The following is a 22,579-nucleotide window of genomic DNA, read 5'->3' on the forward strand; positions in this document are numbered from 1 at the left end:
GAGTGAGCTCAAAAGCATACTTACCCCCAACAAGCCCGCAGATGACTGAAGATCCAGAGGCCCTCTGGACTGCAGCCTTGTGAGAGATCCTGAGCCACAGGGACCTGGCTAGTTGCACCTGGATGGCTGGCCCACAGAAACCATATCAGGTTATGAATGTTGTTTTAGGCCCATTGGTTCGGGGAAAACCTTCAAGAAAGACAGGAGTGGGAAGCCAAATGTTTGGCTTCTAACCCACCCCCCCTCTCCTGGGGTTGAAATTCCAGGGAAATCAAGAGATGGTAGAAACGCCTGAGAGATGAGGGTAAACAATGGAAGAGAGAGGACATCTATTCTGATCGCCATGGATCTCTCTGAGAGGACATCCTCCCACTTGATCCTCCTGTGTCGAAGGGTGGCAAATGCAGGGGGAGACACCTGGAAGTGTGGTCCAAGTTGGCTGAGAGCACTCGACCCAGCCCCACAGAGCCTCCTAGAAGGCAGAGAAAGACCCCAGAAGTTCCCTGGGGCCCCTAGAGAAGACCCCTAGAGAATGAGATGAGTTGAAAGCCTGGGACCTGGTCGTTGGACTTCTAGGCTGGAGGGGAGATGGCCTGTGGAAGGGCCACTGCCCCGCAACCCCTGTTGGACCAGACCCCTCCTGTCTGCTTTGGGAGACTGGGCGTGAATATGAGAATGAATTCATGTAGAAGAGATGGTGTTCTAATGCTTGGTTTCAACTTCTTGAAATCCTTTCAACTTCTTGAAATCGTTGACATTCCTTTTCTCCTTGTCCCCAGGACCACCATGAATGGGAAGGGGCCTTCAAAGAAGCAAGATGAGAACATCTCTTACAAGGCTGTCCAGTGTCAATATCCAACCACTGCAGTCACTTCTACCCCCTTGGCAGCCCCACTGCTTCCATCAGGACACAGATCCGTTCCTGTACAGGTTTTGGAGCAAACGTAAGTTTGGATTTCTCGCAGAGAAATGCCAAGAGTGCAATGACTGGGGTCCTAGGGTGGTTGCAAGTCTAGTTTTCAGAGAAACTGTGTGGAGGGTTGGGTCACTCTACTGTGCACCCGAAAAGCATATTCTACTGCTTGTTCCCTGGAATTTAACTCCAGGCCTTGAAAAAGAAAAGGAACTGTGAACTGTTTTCAAGAGGGAGCTCTATCACCTTCCATTCCCAACAGCGATGCAGGAGCGATCCAGTCGTTCCACATCCTGCCTTGCATTGGGGAGTGGGGTCTCTCTCTCCCTCTCGGGTGCATTTGGTTTGCATCATGCTGATAGGTGTGCAGTGAGAGCTCATTGGAGTTTGAATTTGAATTGCCCCGATGGTAACTTTTTATGGGATTTCCATCTGTATACTCTTTGGTAAAGGGTTTCGGTCTTTTGCCCATTTTTTTTGTTTTTGTTCTTTTCAGACTGGATGGCTTGCTTCTTTGGGGGTCAACTTTTGAGGTTCTCTCCTTCCGACAGGAGTCCTTTATCAGGTATGTGGTTTGCACCTATTTTCTCCCAGTTTGTAGCTTCCCTTTTGGGTCTTCTTCACAAGGTGTTTCACACATTACAGACTTCCAATTCTGATTTGTTGGATCATGTCTAATGAATCAACTCTTCTTGAACGGAACATGATTTGATGTCCAGTCGGAGGATTCTTTACCTAGCTGTCCATTCTGGACATTTTTTTCCCTAGAAGATTTATCATTTTACGTAGAAGGCGGTGATTAATTTTGAGTTAATTTAACAAATTTTTTTTTTCTTTTTGAGAGAGTGAGCATGCGCATGAGTGGGGCGTGGGGTGGAGGGAGAAGCGAAAAGAGCGTCCTTAAGCAGACTCCCCAGTGAGCTTGGAGGTTGATTTTGTCCCGGGACCCTGAGAGCATGACAAGAGCCGAAATGAAGAGCTGGCTGCCTCAGCGACTGAGTCACCCAGGCGCCACGAGTTCAGTTTTGTACAGAGGATGAGCCTTCGATTGTGGTCCTCGTCCTCCTCGTCCTCCACCTCCACCTCCTCCTCCTCTCTGCCCCTCCCTCTTCTTCTTCTCCTTCTTCTTCTTTGTCTCTGGAAGTCCACTTGCTCTAGCACCATTTCTTCAAAACGCTGTCACTCCTCCATTGAATTGCTTTTCCCCTTTGTCAGAATCCCATTGACATGTTGGTGGTTGGTCTCTTTCTGGGTTTGATCCTGTTCCACTTATCTATCTTTATACTGTTCCATTTGTCTATCCCTTCACCAACACCACACATTTTTGATTACTATAGCTGTAGATCTTGAAACTGGGTGGAAGGATTCCTTTGGTTTTCTTCTTTAGTTTTATTTTCTCATCTTTTTCTAGGTTCTGACGTGGAGAGCTTATTGTTTTGAGACAAAGAGAGAGAGAGAGAGAGAGAGAGAGAGAGAGAGACAGGGAAGTGGTACAGAGAGAGAGAGAGAGAGAGAGAGAGAGATTATTAAACAGCCTCCATGCCCAGCACCAGCACAATGCAGGTTCAGTCTCACAACCTCGAGTTTAATCATGACCCGAGTCAAAATCAAGAGTTGGACTAACTGACTGAGCCTCCCAGATGCTCCTCCTCCTTTCTAACATAGGCAGTGATTGCTCTACATGGTGCTGTCCATTGATTGTGCTGTGTCCCACACATTTTCATATGTTGTATGTTCATTTTCCTTCACTTCAATGCATTGAGATTTGATCTTTGATCTTTGATCTTCTAGAAGGTTACTTTCTCAGTGTTTGGATATTTGTTAGTTTTCTCCTTTGGATACCTAGTTTGCTTTTTAAATATATTTTTTTTAATGTTGAAATTGTACTTCCGAGAAATTGATCGATAGGGTTGTCTTTGTTTCAGGTGTACAATATAGCGATTCCCCTCCCCTACCCCACCTGCTGTCAGCTCCGGTTGCAGGCACGGATGTGCCTTGGAGACTCAGGTGCACCTCCCCCACCCCTCCTCCCTTCAGCTCCTGTTGCCAAGCACTGGTTTGCATTGGAGACGGAACCCTCGTAGGGGTTCCAAGCACTTCCTAGTGGCCCAGAAGACACTGGTGATCGGAGACCAAGCCACAAGGCTCTTTGGAGCCAGCTGGGGGCCATCCAAATGCCTCCCCACACAGTTCTGGAGCCGCTGTGGGCTGTCCTGGAGCAGCTGTGGGCTGCTGGGTTGGTGATAGACGAACGTTGGCCACATGTGCCACGAGTCTCTGGGTTTCGCTGGGAGATCCTGGTGTGCACTGCAGTGGTGGTGTTCCTGGGAAAGAGTGCACTCAGCTTCCGAAGAAGAAAGTGGCAGTGTGCCCGGAACGAGGAAGTCTCTGGAAAAGGCATGGAGAAGACCGAACCGGACGCACAAGCCCGTGGAGCTGTCGCATCATCTGAGCCGAAGGCCAGTCCTCTCCCGTTCCAGCTTCTTGCTCTGGCTGCCCTGAATCAAGATGCCGGGTATTGGTCAGTGGGAAACACCACGCAACTGCGGAAGGGAGTTCGGGAAAGGCTGTTGAAGAGCCCTCACCAGCTGCCTCATGAAAATCCCATCTGTGGAGCAGCCCAGGAAGATGGAGAAGCCCTGGTGAGGAAAACACCAGAAGGCTTCAAGGACAGCCGTGATCTGCAGGCAAGTGCAGACCCGCTGGTTCAGGAGATTGGCAGCTGTGGACAGAGAGTGCAGGACGAGGCAGGGCAGGCAGGCAGGCCAGAGCTTCCTGAAGGAGGAGTGCAGCGGCAGGCCAGCGCTGAGGGCCAGAGCCAACAGCACACCCTCAGCCAGATCCTCCTGAAGGGGATGCATGTGCTAGAGCTGCTTGGAGATCATCTGGAAGGTGGGGGCTCAAGGAGGCAGGTGGAGACTGGCTCCTCCTCCCCTGACCACGTGCCCTCAGGCGGGAGCCCCGTGAATCAATTCAAGCCGTCCAGGGCACTGAAGAAGGCACGTCAGAGGAATGAAGAGCTCCCAAGAAACCCAACAAGCCACCAAGCGGAGCAAGGACCTGTTCACCTTCGGAACACCCTCCTGGACGGTGAGATTCCGAAGTTGCGCCTGAAGCTTGAGGCAGAGCTGAAGCTGTGCGAAGAGCACCTCAGACACCTGGAGAGGAAGATGATGGAGGAGAAGGCACGCTGCCTGCAAGTGAAGAACGAGCTTGCCAAGGTGCGCAGGAAGGCGGATGCTGCCCACTGGCACTTGGGCCTCTATAGGAACATGGCCGCCGACCTGCACCGAGAATGGCAGCAAATCGCCTCCTTGCATGAGCGGGAGCGCCTCCTGGTGGAGAAGAGGAGTGAGGAGAGCCAGAAGGCTGTCCTGTGGGCAGAGAGGGAGTTCCAAAGGCTCCAGGCCCAAAACCATTGCCTCAGGCAGAAGCTGGCCAACTCTGGGCCCAAGGTCCAGCCTGTCTCCGGGGGGCCTCCTGCTCCTGCTCCTGCTGTTCCGGGCACAGCCTCCAAATACCCTCAAGGGCCAAAGGCTCCCCTGAAACCCAGGAAGCCCAAGAAGGGAGCAAGGGTGCACTGGCCAGACTCCAAGTTCTCGGGTCCCCTGCAGGTCTGATTCCCTTGCCCAGCAGCCACCAACACTCACAACCAGAGTACGAAAGCTCCTGTCCTTACCCCTTCAGCCATACCCATGGCTCCTTTGACTTGAGATCCACCCCATCCTTTAGCCTGATGCTCCATATTCCCTGGAGCCGTATGAGTGTGAGAGAATATTTTTCAGTGTTCAGCGTAACACAAATAAAAATAAAAATATCCAATGGCTGAGACTCCTGCTACTGAGAATGGATTTGATTAAGGGATTCTATGCCAAGCAAGGGACGGTTTGAAGTGTCTTTTATCGATCCCTTCATCGTCCCAATAACCCAGTGTGTCATGTCTGACTGAGGTTCAGACAGGGGAAACAACTTGCCCCAAGATCACACAGCTAGTGAATTTCAGAGCTCCCGTTCCAAACCAGGGTTGTCTAATGATCACCTGCTGTGCCAATAACTTCTACTACTATGCCTACTACTGTTCTTCTTCTTCTTCTTCTTCTTCTTCTTCTTCTTCTTCTTCTTCTTCTTCTTCTTCTTCTTCTTCTTCTTCTTCTTCTTCTTCTTCCTTGGTGAGACAGAAAGGGTGACGGCGCACACATACACACCCACACACACAAAGGAACGCACACACATGCAGGCGGGGGAGGGGCCGAGTTAGAGAGATTCCTCGACAGGCTTCGGACTCAAGTGCTGAACCAGACGCTGGTCTGGATTTCCCAGATCACGTGATCAGCCCTGAACCGAAATCAGGAGCCAGACACTGAACTGACAGGCACCCTTGGGCAAGGAACTTCTAGGCAAGCTGCTGAAGGATCCCAGAAGGGCTTGGTAAATTGTTCCCCTCGTTCACGTCCTAGGATGTGATGATTCTATGCAAAGATAATAGTGCATATAATATAATCTAACATAATATATAATAATATAAGGATGCAGAGATTATAGTGGTGGCTAGCTGAGGTCAAGTCCCAGCCAAGTAGGGAGGGCAGCCTTTAAGGGTCTCCAACGATTCCCATCTTGGGTACACATCGTTTTGTGTTCCATACTCCACCTCTTGATTCGAGTCAGAACTACTGACTCCCTTGTAAAGGACAGAATGTGGCCAAAGTGATAGGATGTCCCTTCGGAGGTGAGTTTACAAAGAGACTGGTCTCCTCTTGGGCTTGCCCGCCCTCCGTCCCTCCCTCCCTCATCTGTTCCCAGGCAAGCCAGCTGCTCCTTGGGAGCTTTATGCTGGAGAGGCCCATGGGGCAAGGAATGACTCTTTCTTGCTTCCAGCAATGGAGGGCCTCTGGCTGCTCACAGCCAGCTGAGTGAGCTCAAAAGCAGACTTACCCCCAACAAGCCCACAGATGACTGAAGATCCAGAGGCCCTCTGGACTGCAGCCTTGTGAGAGATCCTGAGCCACAGGGACCTGGCTAGTTGCACCTGGATGGCTGGCCCACAGAAACCATATCAGGTTATGAATGTTGTTTTAGGCCCATTGGTTCGGGGAAAACCTTCAAGAAAGACAGGAGTGGGAAGCCAAATGTTTGGCGTCTGACCCACCCCCCCTCTCCTGGGGTTGAAATTCCAGGGAAATCAAGAGATGGTAGAAACGCCTGAGAGATGAGGGTAAACAATGGAAGAGAGAGGACATCTATGCTGATCGCCATGGATCTCTCTGAGAGGACATCCTCCCACTTGATCCTCCTGTGTCGAAGGGTGGCAAATGCAGGGGGAGACACCTGGCAGTGTGGTCCAAGTCGGCTGAGAGCACTCGACCCAGCCCCACAGAGCCTCCTAGAAGGCAGAGAAAGAGCCCAGAAGTTCCCTGGGGCCCCTAGAGAAGGCCCCGAGAGAACGAGATGAGTTGAAAACCTGGGACCTGGTCGTTGGACTTCTAGACTGGAGGGGAGATGGCCTGTGGAAGGGCCACTGCCCGCAACCCCTGTTGGACCAGACCCCTCCTGTCTTCTTTGGGAGACTGGGGGTGAATATGAGAATGAATTCATGTAGAAGAGATGGTATTCTAATGCTTGGTTTCAACTTCTTGAAATCCTTTCAACTTCTTGAAATCGTTGACATTCCTTTTCTCCTTGTCCCCAGGACCACCATGAATGGGAAGGGGCCTTCAAAGAAGCAAGATGAGAACATCTCTTACAAGGCTGTCCAGTGTCAATATCCAACCACTGCAGTCACTTCTACCCCCTTGGCAGCCCCACTGCTTCCATCAGGACACAGATCCGTTCCTGTACAGGTTTTTGAGCAAACGGAAGTTTGGATTTCTCTCAGAGAAATGCCAAGAGTGCAATGACTGGGGTCCTAGGGTGGTTGCAAGTCTAGTTTTCAGAGAAACTGTGTGGAGGGTTGGGTCACTATCCTGTGCACCCGAAAAGCATATTCTACTGCTTGTTCCCTGGAATTTAAATCCAGGCCTTGAAAAAGAAAAGGAACTGTGAACTGTTTTCAAGAGGGAGCTCTATCACCTTCCATTCCCAACAGCGATGCAGGAGCGATCCAGTCGTTCCACATCCTGCCTTGCATTGGGGAGTGGGGTCTCTCTCTCCCTCTCGGGTGCATTTGGTTTGCATCATGCTGATAGGTGTGCAGTGAGAGCTCATTGGAATTTGAATTTGAATTGCCCCGATGGTAACTTTTTATGGGATTTCCATCTGTATACTCTTTGGTAAAGGGTTTCGGTCTTTTGCCCATTTTTTTTGTTTTTGTTCTTTTCAGACTGGATGGCTTGCTTCTTTGGGGGTCAACTTTTGAGGTTCTCTCCTTCCGACAGGAGTCCTTTATCAGGTATGTGGTTTGCACCTATTTTCTCCCAGTTTGTAGCTTCCCTTTTGGGTCTTCTTCACAAGGTGTTTCACACATTACAGACTTCCAATTCTGATTGTTGGATCATGTCTAATGAATCAACTCTTCTTGAACGGAACATGATTTGATGTCCAGTCGGAGGATTCTTTACCTAGCTGTCCATTCTGGACATTTTTTTCCCTAGAAGATTTATCATTTTACGTAGAAGGCGGTGATTAATTTTGAGTTAATTTAACAAATTTTTTTTTTCTTTTTGAGAGAGTGAGCATGCGCATGAGTGGGGCGTGGGGTGGAGGGAGAAGCGAAAAGAGCGTCCTTAAGCAGACTCCCCAGTGAGCTTGGAGGTTGATTTTGTCCCGGGACCCTGAGAGCATGACAAGAGCCGAAATGAAGAGCTGGCTGCCTCAGCGACTGAGTCACCCAGGCGCCACGAGTTCAGTTTTGTACAGAGGATGAGCCTTCGATTGTGGTCCTCGTCCTCCTCGTCCTCCACCTCCACCTCCTCCTCCTCTCTGCCCCTCCCTCTTCTTCTTGGGCCTCCTTCTTCTTCTTTGTCTCTGGAAGTCCACTTGCTCTAGCACCATTTCTTCAAAACGCTGTCACTCCTCCATTGAATTGCTTTTCCCCTTTGTCAGAATCCCATTGACATGTTGGTGGTTGGTCTCTTTCTGGGTTTGATCCTGTTCCACTTATCTATCTTTATACTGTTCCATTTGTCTATCCCTTCACCAACACCACACATTTTTGATTACTATAGCTGTAGATCTTGAAACTGGGTGGAAGGATTCCTTTGGTTTTCTTCTTTAGTTTTATTTTCTCATCTTTTTCTAGGTTCTGACGTGGAGAGCTTATTGTTTACAGACAGAGAGAGAGAGAGAGAGAGAGAGAGAGAGGGAAGGGGTACAGAGAGAGAGAGAGAGAGAGAGAGAGATTATTAAACAGCCTCCATGCCCAGCACCAGCACAATGCAGGTTCAGTCTCACAACCTCGAGTTTAATCATGACCCGAGTCAAAATCAAGAGTTGGACTAACTGACTGAGCCTCCCAGATGCTCCTCCTCCTTTCTAACATAGGCAGTGATTGCTCTACATGGTGCTGTGCATTGATTGTGCTGTGTCCCACACATTTTCATATGTTGTATGTTCATTTTCCTTCACTTCAATGCATTGAGATTTGATCTTTGATCTTTGATCATCTAGAAGGTTACTTTCTCAGTGTTTGGATATTTGTTAGATTTCTCCTTTGGATACCTAGTTTGCTTTTTAAATATATTTTTTTTAATGTTGAAATTGTACTTCCGAGAAATTGATCGATAGGGTTGTCTTTGTTTCAGGTGTACAATATAGCGATTCCCCTCCCCTACCCCACCTGCTGTCAGCTCCGGTTGCAGGCACTGATGTGCCTTGGAGACTCAGGTGCACCTCCCCCACCCCTCCTCCCTTCAGCTCCTGTTGCCAGGCACTGGTTTGCGTTGGAGACGGAACCCTCGTAGGGGTTCCAAGCACTTCCTAGTGGCCCAGAAGACACTGGTGATCGGAGACCAAGCCACAAGGCTCTTTGGAGCCAGCTGGGGGCCATCCAAATGCCTCCCCACACAGTTCTGGAGCCGCTGTGGGCTGTCCTGGAGCAGCTGTGGGCTGCTGGGTTGGTGATAGACGAACGTTGGCCACATGTGCCACGAGTCTCTGGGTTTCGCTGGGAGATCCTGGTGTGCACTGCAGTGGTGGTGTTCCTGGGAAAGAGTGCACTCAGCTTCCGAAGAAGAAAGTGGCAGTGTGCCCGGAACGAGGAAGTCTCTGGAAAAGGCATGGAGAAGACCGAACCGGACGCACAAGCCCGTGGAGCTGTCGCATCATCCGAGCCGAAGGCCAGTCCTCTCCCGTTCCAGCTTCTTGCTCTGGCTGCCCTGAATCAAGATGCCGGGTATTGGTCAGTGGGAAACACCACGCAACTGCGGAAGGGAGTTCGGGAAAGGCTGTTGAAGAGCCCTCAGCAGCTGCCTCATGAAAATCCCATCTGTGGAGCAGCCCAGGAAGATGGAGAAGCCCTGGTGAGGAAAACGCCAGAAGGCTTCAAGGACAGCCGTGATCTGCAGGCAAGTGCAGACCCGCTGGTTCAGGAGATTGGCAGCTGTGGACAGAGAGTGCAGGACGAGGCAGGGCAGGCAGGCAGGCCAGAGCTTCCTGAAGGAGGAGTGCGGCGGCAGGCCAGCGCTGAGGGCCAGAGCCAACAGCACACCCTCAGCCAGATCCTCCTGAAGGGGATGCATGTGCTAGAGCTGCTTGGAGATCATCTGGAAGGTGGGGGCTCAAGGAGGCAGGTGGAGACTGGCTCCTCCTCCCCTGACCACGTGCCCTCAGGCGGGAGCCCCGTGAACCAATTCAAGCCGTCCAGGGCACTGAAGAAGGCACGTCAGAGGAATGAAGAGCTCCCAAGAAACCCAACAAGCCACCAAGCGGAGCAAGGACCTGTTCACCTTCGGAACACCCTCCTGGACGGTGAGATTCCGAAGTTGCGCCTGAAGCTTGAGGCAGAGCCGAAGCTGTGCGAAGAGCACCTCAGACACCTGGAGAGGAAGATGATGGAGGAGAAGGCACGCTGCCTGCAAGTGAAGAACGAGCTTGCCGAGGTGCGCAGGAAGGCGGATGCTGCCCACTGGCACTTGGGCCTCTATAGGAACATGGCCACCGACCTGCACCGAGAATGGCAGCAAATCGCCTCCTTGCGTGAGCGGGAGCGCCTCCTGGTGGAGAAGAGGAGTGAGGAGAGCCAGAAGGCTGTCCTGTGGGCAGAGAGGGAGTTCCAAAGGCTCCAGGCCCAAAACCATTGCCTCAGGCAGAAGCTGGCCAACTCTGGGCCCAAGGTCCAGCCTGTCTCCGGGGGGCCTCCTGCTCCTGCTCCTGCTGCTTCCGGGCACAGCCTCCAAATACCCTCAAGGGCAAAAGGCTCCCCTGAAACCCAGGAAGCCCAAGAAGGGAGCAAGGGTGCACTGGCCAGACTCCAAGTTCTCGGGTCCCCTGCAGGTCTGATTCCCTTGCCCAGCAGCCACCAACACTCACAACCAGAGCACAAAAGCTCCTGTGCTTACCCCTTCAGCCATACCCATGGCTCCTTTGACTTGAGATCCACCCCATCCTTTAGCCTGATGCTCCATATTCCCTGGAGCCGTATGAGTGTGAGAGAATATTTTTCAGTGTTCAGCGTAACACAAATAAAAATAAAAATATCCAATGGCTGAGACTCCTGCTACTGAGAATGGATTTGATTAAGGGATTCTATGCCAAGCAAGGGACGGTTTGAAGTGTCTTGTATCGATCCCTTAATCGTCCCAATAACCCAGTGTGTCATGTCTGACTGAGGTTCAGACAGGGGAAACAACTTGCCCCAAGATCACACAGCTAGTGAATTTCAGAGCTCCCGTTCCAAACCAGGGTTGTCTAATGATCACCTGCTGTGCCAATAACTTCTACTACTATGCCTACTACTGTTGTTGTTGTTGTTGTTGTTGTTCTTCTTCTTCTTCTTCTTCTTCTTGTTCTTGTTCTTCTTCTTCTTCTTCTTCTTCTTCTTCTTCTTCTTCTATTTCTTCTTCTTCTTTTTCTTCTTCTTCTTCTTCTTCTTCTTCTTCTTCTTCTTCTTCTTCTTCGAGACAGAAAGGGTGACGGCGCACACATACACACACACACACACAAAGGAACGCACACACATGCAGGCGGGGGAGGGGCCGAGTTAGAGAGATTCCTCGACAGGCTTCGGACTCAAGTGCTGAACCAGACGCTGGTCTGGATTTCCCAGATCACGTGATCAGCCCTGAACCGAAATCAGGAGCCAGACACTGAACTGACAGGCACCCTTGGGCAGGGAACTTCTAGGCAAGCTGCTGAAGGATCCCAGAAGGGCTTGGTAAAATGTTCCCCTCGTTCACATCCTAGGATGTGATGATTCTATGCAAAGATAATAGTGCATATAATATAATCTAACATAATATATAATAATATAAGGATGCAGAGATTATAGTGGTGGCTAGCTGAGGTCAAGTCCCAGCCAAGTAGGGAGGGCAGCCTTTAAGGGTCTCCAACGATTCCCATCTTGGGTACACATCGTTTTGTGTTCCATACTCCACCTCTTGATTCGAGTCAGAACTACTGACTCCCTTGTAAAGGACAGAATGTGGCCAAAGTGATAGGATGTCCCTTCGGAGGTGAGTTTACAAAGAGACTGGTCTCCTCTTGGGCTTGCCCGCCCTCCGTCCCTCCCTCCCGCATCTGTTCCCAGGGAAGCCAGCTGCTCCTTGGGAGCTTTATGCTGGAGAGGCCCATGGGGCAAGGAATGACTATTTCTTGCTTCCAGCAATGGAGGGCCTCTGGCTGCTCACAGCCAGCTGAGTGAGCTCAAAAGCAGACTTACCCCCAACAAGCCCGCAGATGACTGAAGATCCAGAGGCCCTCTGGACTGCAGCCTTGTGAGAGATCCTGAGCCACAGGGACCTGGCTAGTTGCACCTGGATGGCTGGCCCACAGAAACCATATCAGGTTATGAATGTTGTTTTAGGCCCATTGGTTCGGGGAAAACCTTCAAGAAAGACAGGAGTGGGAAGCCAAATGTTTGGCTTCTGACCCACCCCCCCTCTCCTGGGGTTGAAATTCCAGGGAAATCAAGAGATGGTAGAAACGCCTGAGAGATGAGGGTAAACAATGGAAGAGAGAGGACATCTATTCTGATCGCCATGGATCTCTCTGAGAGGACATCCTCCCACTTGATCCTCCTGTGTCGAAGGGTGGCAAATGCAGGGGGAGACACCTGGCAGTGTGGTCCAAGTCGGCTGAGAGCACTCGACCCAGCCCCACAGAGCCTCCTAGAAGGCAGAGAAAGAGCCCAGAAGTTCCCTGGGGCCCCTAGAGAAGGCCCCGAGAGAATGAGATGAGTTGAAAGCCTGGGACCTGGTCGTTGGACTTCTAAGCTGGAGGGGAGATGGCCTGTGGAAGGGCCACTGCCCGCAACCCCTGTTGGACCAGACCCCTCCTGTCTGCTTTGGGAGACTGGGGGTGAATATGAGAATGAATTCATGTAGAAGAGATGGTGTTCTAATGCTTGGTTTCAACTTCTTGAAATCCTTTCAACTTCTTGAAATCGTTGACATTCCTTTTCTCCTTGTCCCCAGGACCACCATGAATGGGAAGGGGCCTTCAAAGAAGCAAGATGAGAACATCTCTTACAAGGCTGTCCAGTGTCAATATCCAACCACTGCAGTCACTTCTACCCCCTTGGCAGCCCCACTGCTTCCATCAGGACACAGATCCGTTCCTGTACAGGTTTTTGAGCAAACGTAAGTTTGGATTTCTCGCAGAGAAATGCCAAGAGTGCAATGACTGGGGTCCTAGGGTGGTTGCAAGTCTAGTTTTCAGAGAAACTGTGTGGAGGGTTGGGTCACTATCCTGTGCACCCGAAAAGCATATTCTACTGCTTGTTCCCTGGAATTTAAATCCAGGCCTTGAAAAAGAAAAGGAACTGTGAACTGTTTTCAAGAGGGAGCTCTATCACCTTCCATTCCCAACAGCGATGCAGCAGCGATCCAGTCGTTCCACATCCTGCCTTGCATTGGGGAGTGGGGTCTCTCTCTCCCTCTCGGGTGCATTTGGTTTGCATCATGCTGATAGGTGTGCAGTGAGAGCTCATTGGAATTTGAATTTGAATTGCCCCGATGGTAACTTTTTATGGGATTTCCATCTGTATACTCTTTGGTAAAGGGTTTCGGTCTTTTGCCCATTTTTTTTGTTTTTGTTCTTTTCAGACTGGATGGCTTGCTTCTTTGGGGGTCAACTTTTGAGGTTCTCTCCTTCCGACAGGAGTCCTTTATCAGGTATGTGGTTTGCACCTATTTTCTCCCAGTTTGTAGCTTCCCTTTTGGGTCTTCTTCACAAGGTGTTTCACACATTACAGACTTCCAATTCTGATTGTTGGATCATGTCTAATGAATCAACTCTTCTTGAACGGAACATGATTTGATGTCCAGTCGGAGGATTCTTTACCTAGCTGTCCATTCTGGACATTTTTTTCCCTAGAAGATTTATCATTTTACGTAGAAGGCGGTGATTAATTTTGAGTTAATTTAACAAATTTTTTTTTTCTTTTTGAGAGAGTGAGCATGCGCATGAGTGGGGCGTGGGGTGGAGGGAGAAGCGAAAAGAGCGTCCTTAAGCAGACTCCCCAGTGAGCTTGGAGCCTGATTTTGTCCCGGGACCCTGAGAGCATGACAAGAGCCGAAATGAAGAGCTGGCTGCCTCAGCGACTGAGTCACCCAGGCGCCACGAGTTCAGTTTTGTACAGAGGATGAGCCTTCGATTGTGGTCCTCGTCCTCCTCGTCCTCCACCTCCACCTCCTCCTCCTCTCTGCCCCTCCCTCTTCTTCTTGGGCCTCCTTCTTCTTCTTTGTCTCTGGAAGTCCACTTGCTCTAGCACCATTTCTTCAAAACGCTGTCACTCCTCCATTGAATTGCTTTTCCCCTTTGTCAGAATCCCATTGACATGTTGGTGGTTGGTCTCTTTCTGGGTTTGATCCTGTTCCACTTATCTATCTTTATACTGTTCCATTTGTCTATCCCTTCACCAACACCACACATTTTTGATTACTATAGCTGTAGATCTTGAAACTGGGTGGAAGGATTCCTTTGGTTTTCTTCTTTAGTTTTATTTTCTCATCTTTTTCTAGGTTCTGACGTGGAGAGCTTATTGTTTTCAGACAGAGAGAGAGAGAGAGAGAGAGAGAGAGAGAGGGAAGGGGTACAGAGAGTGAGAGAGAGAGAGAGAGAGAGAGAGAGATTATTAAACAGCCTCCATGCCCAGCACCAGCACAATGCAGGTTCAGTCTCACAACCTCGAGTTTAATCATGACCCGAGTCAAAATCAAGAGTTGGACTAACTGACTGAGCCTCCCAGATGCTCCTCCTCCTTTCTAACATAGGCAGTGATTGCTCTACATGGTGCTGTGCATTGATTGTGCTGTGTCCCACACATTTTCATATGTTGTATGTTCATTTTCCTTCACTTCAATGCATTGAGATTTGATCTTTGATCTTTGATCATCTAGAAGGTTACTTTCTCAGTGTTTGGATATTTGTTAGATTTCTCCTTTGGATACCTAGTTTGCTTTTTAAATATATTTTTTTTAATGTTGAAATTGTACTTCCGAGAAATTGATCGATAGGGTTGTCTTTGTTTCAGGTGTACAATATAGCGATTCCCCTCCCCTACCCCACCTGCTGTCAGCTCTGGTTGCAGGCACTGATGTGCCTTGGAGACTCAGGTGCACCTCCCCCACCCCTCCTCCCTTCAGCTCCTGTTGCCAGGCACTGGTTTGCGTTGGAGACGGAACCCTCGTAGGGGTTCCAAGCACTTCCTAGTGGCCCAGAAGACACTGGTGATCGGAGACCAAGCCACAAGGCTCTTTGGAGCCAGCTGGGGGCCATCCAAATGCCTCCCCACACAGTTCTGGAGCCGCTGTGGGCTGTCCTGGAGCAGCTGTGGGCTGCTGGGTTGGTGATAGACGAACGTTGGCCACATGTGCCACGAGTCTCTGGGTTTCGCTGGGAGATCCTGGTGTGCACTGCAGTGATGGTGTTCCTGGGAAAGAGTGCACTCAGCTTCCGAAGAAGAAAGTGGCAGTGTGCCCGGAACGAGGAAGTCTCTGGAAAAGGCATGGAGAAGACCGAACCGGACGCACAAGCCCGTGGAGCTGTCGCATCATCCGAGCCGAAGGCCAGTCCTCTCCCGTTCCAGCTTCTTGCTCTGGCTGCCCTGAATCAAGATGCCGGGTATTGGTCAGTGGGAAACACCACGCAACTGCGGAAGGGAGTTCGGGAAAGGCTGTTGAAGAGCCCTCAGCAGCTGCCTCATGAAAATCCCATCTGTGGAGCAGCCCAGGAAGATGGAGAAGCCCTGGTGAGGAAAACGCCAGAAGGCTTCAAGGACAGCCGTGATCTGCAGGCAAGTGCAGACCCGCTGGTTCAGGAGATTGGCAGCTGTGGACAGAGAGTGCAGGACGAGGCAGGGCAGGCAGGCAGGCCAGAGCTTCCTGAAGGAGGAGTGCGGCGGCAGGCCAGCGCTGAGGGCCAGAGCCAACAGCACACCCTCAGCCAGATCCTCCTGAAGGGGATGCATGTGCTAGAGCTGCTTGGAGATCATCTGGAAGGTGGGGGCTCAAGGAGGCAGGTGGAGACTGGCTCCTCCTCCCCTGACCACGTGCCCTCAGGCGGGAGCCCCGTGAACCAATTCAAGCCGTCCAGGGCACTGAAGAAGGCACGTCAGAGGAATGAAGAGCTCCCAAGAAACCCAACAAGCCACCAAGCGGAGCAAGGACCTGTTCACCTTCGGAACACCCTCCTGGACGGTGAGATTCCGAAGTTGCGCCTGAAGCTTGAGGCAGAGCCGAAGCTGTGCGAAGAGCACCTCAGACACCTGGAGAGGAAGATGATGGAGGAGAAGGCACGCTGCCTGCAAGTGAAGAACGAGCTTGCCGAGGTGCGCAGGAAGGCGGATGCTGCCCACTGGCACTTGGGCCTCTATAGGAACATGGCCACCGACCTGCACCGAGAATGGCAGCAAATCGCCTCCTTGCATGAGCGGGAGCGCCTCCTGGTGGAGAAGAGGAGTGAGGAGAGCCAGAAGGCTGTCCTGTGGGCAGAGAGGGAGTTCCAAAGGCTCCAGGCCCAAAACCATTGCCTCAGGCAGAAGCTGGCCAACTCTGGGCCCAAGGTCCAGCCTGTCTCCGGGGGGCCTCCTGCTCCTGCTCCTGCTGCTTCCGGGCACAGCCTCCAAATACCCTCAAGGGCCAAAGGCTCCCCTGAAACCCAGGAAGCCCAAGAAGGGAGCAAGGGTGCACTGGCCAGACTCCAAGTTCTCGGGTCCCCTGCAGGTCTGATTCCCTTGCCCAGCAGCCACCAACACTCACAACCAGAGCACGAAAGCTCCTGTGCTTACCCCTTCAGCCATACCCATGGCTCCTTTGACTTGAGATCCACCCCATCCTTTAGCCTGATGCTCCATATTCCCTGGAGCCGTATGAGTGTGAGAGAATATTTTTCAGTGTTCAGCGTAACACAAATAAAAATAAAAATATCCAATGGCTGAGACTCCTGCTACTGAGAATGGATTTGATTAAGGGATTCTATGCCAAGCAAGGGACGGTTTGAAGTGTCTTGTATCGATCCCTTAATCGTCCCAATAACCCAGTGTGTCATGTCTGACTGAGGTTCAGACAGGGGAAACAACTTGCCCCAAGATCACACAGCTAGTGAATTTCAGAGCTCCCGTTCCAAACCAGGGTTGTCTAATGATCACCTGCTGTGCCAATAACTTCTACTACTATGCCTACTACTGTTGTTGTTGTTGTTGTTGTTGTTCTTCTTCTTCTTCTTCTTCTTCTTGTTCTTCTTCTTCTTCTTCTTCTTCTTCTTCTTCTTCTTCTTCTTCTTCTTCTTCTTCTTCTTCTTCTTCTATTTCTTCTTCTTCTTTTTCTTCTTCTTCTTCTTCTTCTTCTTCTTCTTCTTCTTCTTCTTCTTCTTCTTCTTCTTCTTCGAGACAGAAAGGGTGACGGCGCACACATACACACACACACACACAAAGGAACGCACACACATGCAGGCGGGGGAGGGGCCGAGTTAGAGAGATTCCTCGACAGGCTTCGGACTCAAGTGCTGAACCAGACGCTGGTCTGGATTTCCCAGATCACGTGATCAGCCCTGAACCGAAATCAGGAGCCAGACACTGAACTGACAGGCACCCTTGGGCAGGGAACTTCTAGGCAAGCTGCTGAAGGATCCCAGAAGGGCTTGGTAAAATGTTCCCCTCGTTCACATCCTAGGATGTGATGATTCTATGCAAAGATAATAGTGCATATAATATAATCTAACATAATATATAATAATATAAGGATGCAGAGATTATAGTGGTGGCTAGCTGAGGTCAAGTCCCAGCCAAGTAGGGAGGGCAGCCTTTAAGGGTCTCCAACGATTCCCATCTTGGGTACACATCGTTTTGTGTTCCATACTCCACCTCTTGATTCGAGTCAGAACTACTGACTCCCTTGTAAAGGACAGAATGTGGCCAAAGTGATAGGATGTCCCTTCGGAGGTGAGTTTACAAAGAGACTGGTCTCCTCTTGGGCTTGCCCGCCCTCCGTCCCTCCCTCCCGCATCTGTTCCCAGGGAAGCCAGCTGCTCCTTGGGAGCTTTATGCTGGAGAGGCCCATGGGGCAAGGAATGACTATTTCTTGCTTCCAGCAATGGAGGGCCTCTGGCTGCTCACAGCCAGCTGAGTGAGCTCAAAAGCAGACTTACCCCCAACAAGCCCGCAGATGACTGAAGATCCAGAGGCCCTCTGGACTGCAGCCTTGTGAGAGATCCTGAGCCACAGGGACCTGGCTAGTTGCACCTGGATGGCTGGCCCACAGAAACCATATCAGGTTATGAATCTTGTTTTAGGCCCATTGGTTCGGGGAAAACCTTCAAGAAAGACAGGAGTGGGAAGCCAAATGTTTGGCTTCTGACCCACCCCCCCTCTCCTGGGGTTGAAATTCCAGGGAAATCAAGAGATGGTAGAAACGCCTGAGAGATGAGGGTAAACAATGGAAGAGAGAGGACATCTATGCTGATCGCCATGGATCTCTCTGAGAGGACATCCTCCCACTTGATCCTCCTGTGTCGAAGGGTGGCAAATGCAGGGGGAGACACCTGGCAGTGTGGTCCAAGTCGGCTGAGAGCACTCGACCCAGCCCCACAGAGCCTCCTAGAAGGCAGAGAAAGAGCCCAGAAGTTCCCTGGGGCCCCTAGAGAAGGCCCCGAGAGAATGAGATGAGTTGAAAGCCTGGGACCTGGTCGTTGGACTTCTAAGCTGGAGGGGAGATGGCCTGTGGAAGGGCCACTGCCCGCAACCCCTGTTGGACCAGACCCCTCCTGTCTGCTTTGGGAGACTGGGGGTGAATATGAGAATGAATTCATGTAGAAGAGATGGTGTTCTAATGCTTGGTTTCAACTTCTTGAAATCCTTTCAACTTCTTGAAATCGTTGACATTCCTTTTCTCCTTGTCCCCAGGACCACCATGAATGGGAAGGGGCCTTCAAAGAAGCAAGATGAGAACATCTCTTACAAGGCTGTCCAGTGTCAATATCCAACCACTGCAGTCACTTCTACCCCCTTGGCAGCCCCACTGCTTCCATCAGGACACAGATCCGTTCCTGTACAGGTTTTTGAGCAAACGTAAGTTTGGATTTCTCGCAGAGAAATGCCAAGAGTGCAATGACTGGGGTCCTAGGGTGGTTGCAAGTCTAGTTTTCAGAGAAACTGTGTGGAGGGTTGGGTCACTATCCTGTGCACCCGAAAAGCATATTCTACTGCTTGTTCCCTGGAATTTAAATCCAGGCCTTGAAAAAGAAAAGGAACTGTGAACTGTTTTCAAGAGGGAGCTCTATCACCTTCCATTCCCAACAGCGATGCAGCAGCGATCCAGTCGTTCCACATCCTGCCTTGCATTGGGGAGTGGGGTCTCTCTCTCCCTCTCTGGTGCATTTGGTTTGCATCATGCTGATAGGTGTGCAGTGAGAGCTCATTGGAGTTTGAATTTGAATTGCCCCGACGGTAACTTTTTATGGGATTTCCATCTGTATACTCTTTGGTAAAGGGTTTCGGTCTTTTGCCCATTTTTTTTTGTTTTTGTTCTTTTCAGACTGGATGGCTTGCTTCTTTGGGGGTCAACTTTTGAGGTTCTCTCCTTCCGACAGGAGTCCTTTATCAGGTATGTGGTTTGCACCTATTTTCTCCCAGTTTGTAGCTTCCCTTTTGGGTCTTCTTCACAAGGTGTTTCACACATTACAGACTTCCAATTCTGATTTGTTGGATCATGTCTAATGAATCAACTCTTCTTGAACGGAACATGATTTGATGTCCAGTCGGAGGATTCTTTACCTAGCTGTCCATTCTGGACATTTTTTTCCCTAGAAGATTTATCATTTTACGTAGAAGGCGGTGATTAATTTTGAGTTAATTTAACAAAATTTTTTTTCTTTTTGAGAGAGTGAGCATGCGCATGAGTGGGGCGTGGGGTGGAGGGAGAAGCGAAAAGAGCGTCCTTAAGCAGACTCCCCAGTGAGCTTGGAGCCTGATTTTGTCCCGGGACCCTGAGAGCATGACAAGAGCCGAAATGAAGAGCTGGCTGCCTCAGCGACTGAGTCACCCAGGCGCCACGAGTTCAGTTTTGTACAGAGGATGAGCCTTCGATTGTGGTCCTCGTCCTCCTCGTCCTCCACCTCCACCTCCTCCTCCTCTCTGCCCCTCCCTCTTCTTCTTGGGCCTCCTTCTTCTTCTTTGTCTCTGGAAGTCCACTTGCTCTAGCACCATTTCTTCAAAACGCTGTCACTCCTCCATTGAATTGCTTTTCCCCTTTGTCAGAATCCCATTGACATGTTGGTGGTTGGTCTCTTTCTGGGTTTGATCCTGTTCCACTTATCTATCTTTATACTGTTCCATTTGTCTATCCCTTCACCAACACCACACATTTTTGATTACTATAGCTGTAGATCTTGAAACTGGGTGGAAGGATTCCTTTGGTTTTCTTCTTTAGTTTTATTTTCTCATCTTTTTCTAGGTTCTGACGTGGAGAGCTTATTGTTTTGAGACAGAGAGAGAGAGAGAGAGAGAGAGAGAGAGACAGGGAAGGGGTACAGAGAGAGAGAGAGAGAGAGAGAGAGAGAGATTATTAAACAGCCTCCATGCCCAGCACCAGCACAATGCAGGTTCAGTCTCACAACCTCGAGTTTCATCATGACCCGAGTCAAAATCAAGAGTTGGACTAACTGACTGAGCCTCCCAGATGCTCCTCCTCCTTTCTAACATAGGCAGTGATTGCTCTACATGGTGCTGTCCATTGATTGTGCTGTGTCCCACACATTTTCATATGTTGTATGTTCATTTTCCTTCACTTCAATGCATTGAGATTTGATCTTTGATCTTTGATCATCTAGAAGGTTACTTTCTCAGTGTTTGGATATTTGTTAGATTTCTCCTTTGGATACCTAGTTTGCTTTTTAAATATATTTTTTTTAATGTTGAAATTGTACTTCCGAGAAATTGATCGATAGGGTTGTCTTTGTTTCAGGTGTACAATAGAGCGATTCCCCTCCCCTACCCCACCTGCTGTCAGCTCCGGTTGCAGGCAATGATGTGCCTTGGAGACTCAGGTGCACCTCCCCCACCCCTCCTCCCTTCAGCTCCTGTTGCCAGGCACTGGTTTGCGTTGGAGACGGAACCCTCGTAGGGGTTCCAAGCACTTCCTAGTGGCCCAGAAGACACTGGTGATCGGAGACCAAGCCACAAGGCTCTTTGGAGCCAGCTGGGGGCCATCCAAATGCCTCCCCACACAGTTCTGGAGCCGCTGTGGGCTGTCCTGGAGCAGCTGTGGGCTGCTGGGTTGGTGTTAGACGAACGTTGGCCACATGTGCCACGAGTCTCTGGGTTTCGCTGGGAGATCCTGGTGTGCACTGCAGTGGTGGTGTTCCTGGGAAAGAGTGCACTCAGCTTCCGAAGAAGAAAGTGGCAGTGTGCCCGGAACGAGGAAGTCTCTGGAAAAGGCATGGAGAAGACCGAACCGGACGCACAAGCCCGTGGAGCTGTCGCATCATCCGAGCCGAAGGCCAGTCCTCTCCCGTTCCAGCTTCTTGCTCTGGCTGCCCTGAATCAAGATGCCGGGTATTGGTCAGTGGGAAACACCACGCAACTGCGGAAGGGAATTCGGGAAAGGCTGTTGAAGAGCCCTCACCAGCTGCCTCATGAAAATCCCATCTGTGGAGCAGCCCAGGAAGATGGAGAAGCCCTGGTGAGGAAAACGCCAGAAGGCTTCAAGGACAGCCGTGATCTGCAGGCAAGTGCAGACCCGCTGGTTCAGGAGATTGGCAGCTGTGGACAGAGTGTGCAGGACGAGGCAGGGCAGGCAGGCAGGCCAGAGCTTCCTGAAGGAGGAGTGCGGCGGCAGGCCAGCGCTGAGGGCCAGAGCCAACAGCACACCCTCAGCCAGATCCTCCTGAAGGGGATGCATGTGCTAGAGCTGCTTGGAGATCATCTGGAAGGTGGGGGCTCAAGGAGGCAGGTGGAGACTGGCTCCTCCTCCCCTGACCACGTGCCCTCAGGCGGGAGCCCCGTGAACCAATTCAAGCCGTCCAGGGCACTGAAGAAGGCACGTCAGAGGAATGAAGAGCTCCCAAGAAACCCAACAAGCCACCAAGCTGAGCAAGGACCTGTTCACCTTCGGAACACCCTCCTGGACGGTGAGATTCCGAAGTTGCGCCTGAAGCTTGAGGCAGAGCCGAAGCTGTGCGAAGAGCACCTCAGACACCTGGAGAGGAAGATGATGGAGGAGAAGGCACGCTGCCTGCAAGTGAAGAACGAGCTTGCCGAGGTGCGCAGGAAGGCGGATGCTGCCCACTGGCACTTGGGCCTCTATAGGAACATGGCCGCCGACCTGCACCGAGAATGGCAGCAAATCGCCTCCTTGCATGAGCGGGAGCGCCTCCTGGTGGAGAAGAGGAGTGAGGAGAGCCAGAAGGCTGTCCTGTGGGCAGAGAGGGAGTTCCAAAGGCTCCAGGCCCAAAACCATTGCCTCAGGCAGAAGCTGGCCAACTCTGGGCCCAAGGTCCAGCCTGTCTCCGGGGGGCCTCCTGCTCCTGCTCCTGCTGTTCCGGGCACAGCCTCCAAATACCCTCAAGCGCCAAAGGCTCCCCTGAAACCCAGGGAAGCCCAAGAAGGGAGCAAGGGTGCACTGGCCAGACTCCAAGTTCTCGGGTCCCCTGCAGGTCTGATTCCCTTGCCCAGCAGCCACCAACACTCACAACCAGAGCACGAAAGCTCCTGTGCTTACCCCTTCAGCCATACCCATGGCTCCTTTGACTTGAGATCCACCCCATCCTTTAGCCTGATGCTCCATATTCCCTGGAGCCGTATGAGTGTGAGAGAATATTTTTCAGTGTTCAGCGTAACACAAATAAAAATAAAAATATCCAATGGCTGAGACTCCTGCTACTGAGAATGGATTTGATTAAGGGATTCTATGCCAAGCAAGGGACGGTTTGAAGTGTCTTGTATCGATCCCTTAATCGTCCCAATAACCCAGTGTGTCATGTCTGACTGAGGTTCAGACAGGGGAAACAACTTGCCCCAAGATCACACAGCTAGTGAATTTCAGAGCTCCCGTTCCAAACCAGGGTTGTCTAATGACCACC

The sequence above is a fragment of the Meles meles genome, chromosome 1 (genome assembly GCF_922984935.1).
Source record: "Meles meles chromosome 1, mMelMel3.1 paternal haplotype, whole genome shotgun sequence".
Taxonomy (NCBI): domain Eukaryota; kingdom Metazoa; phylum Chordata; class Mammalia; order Carnivora; family Mustelidae; genus Meles; species Meles meles.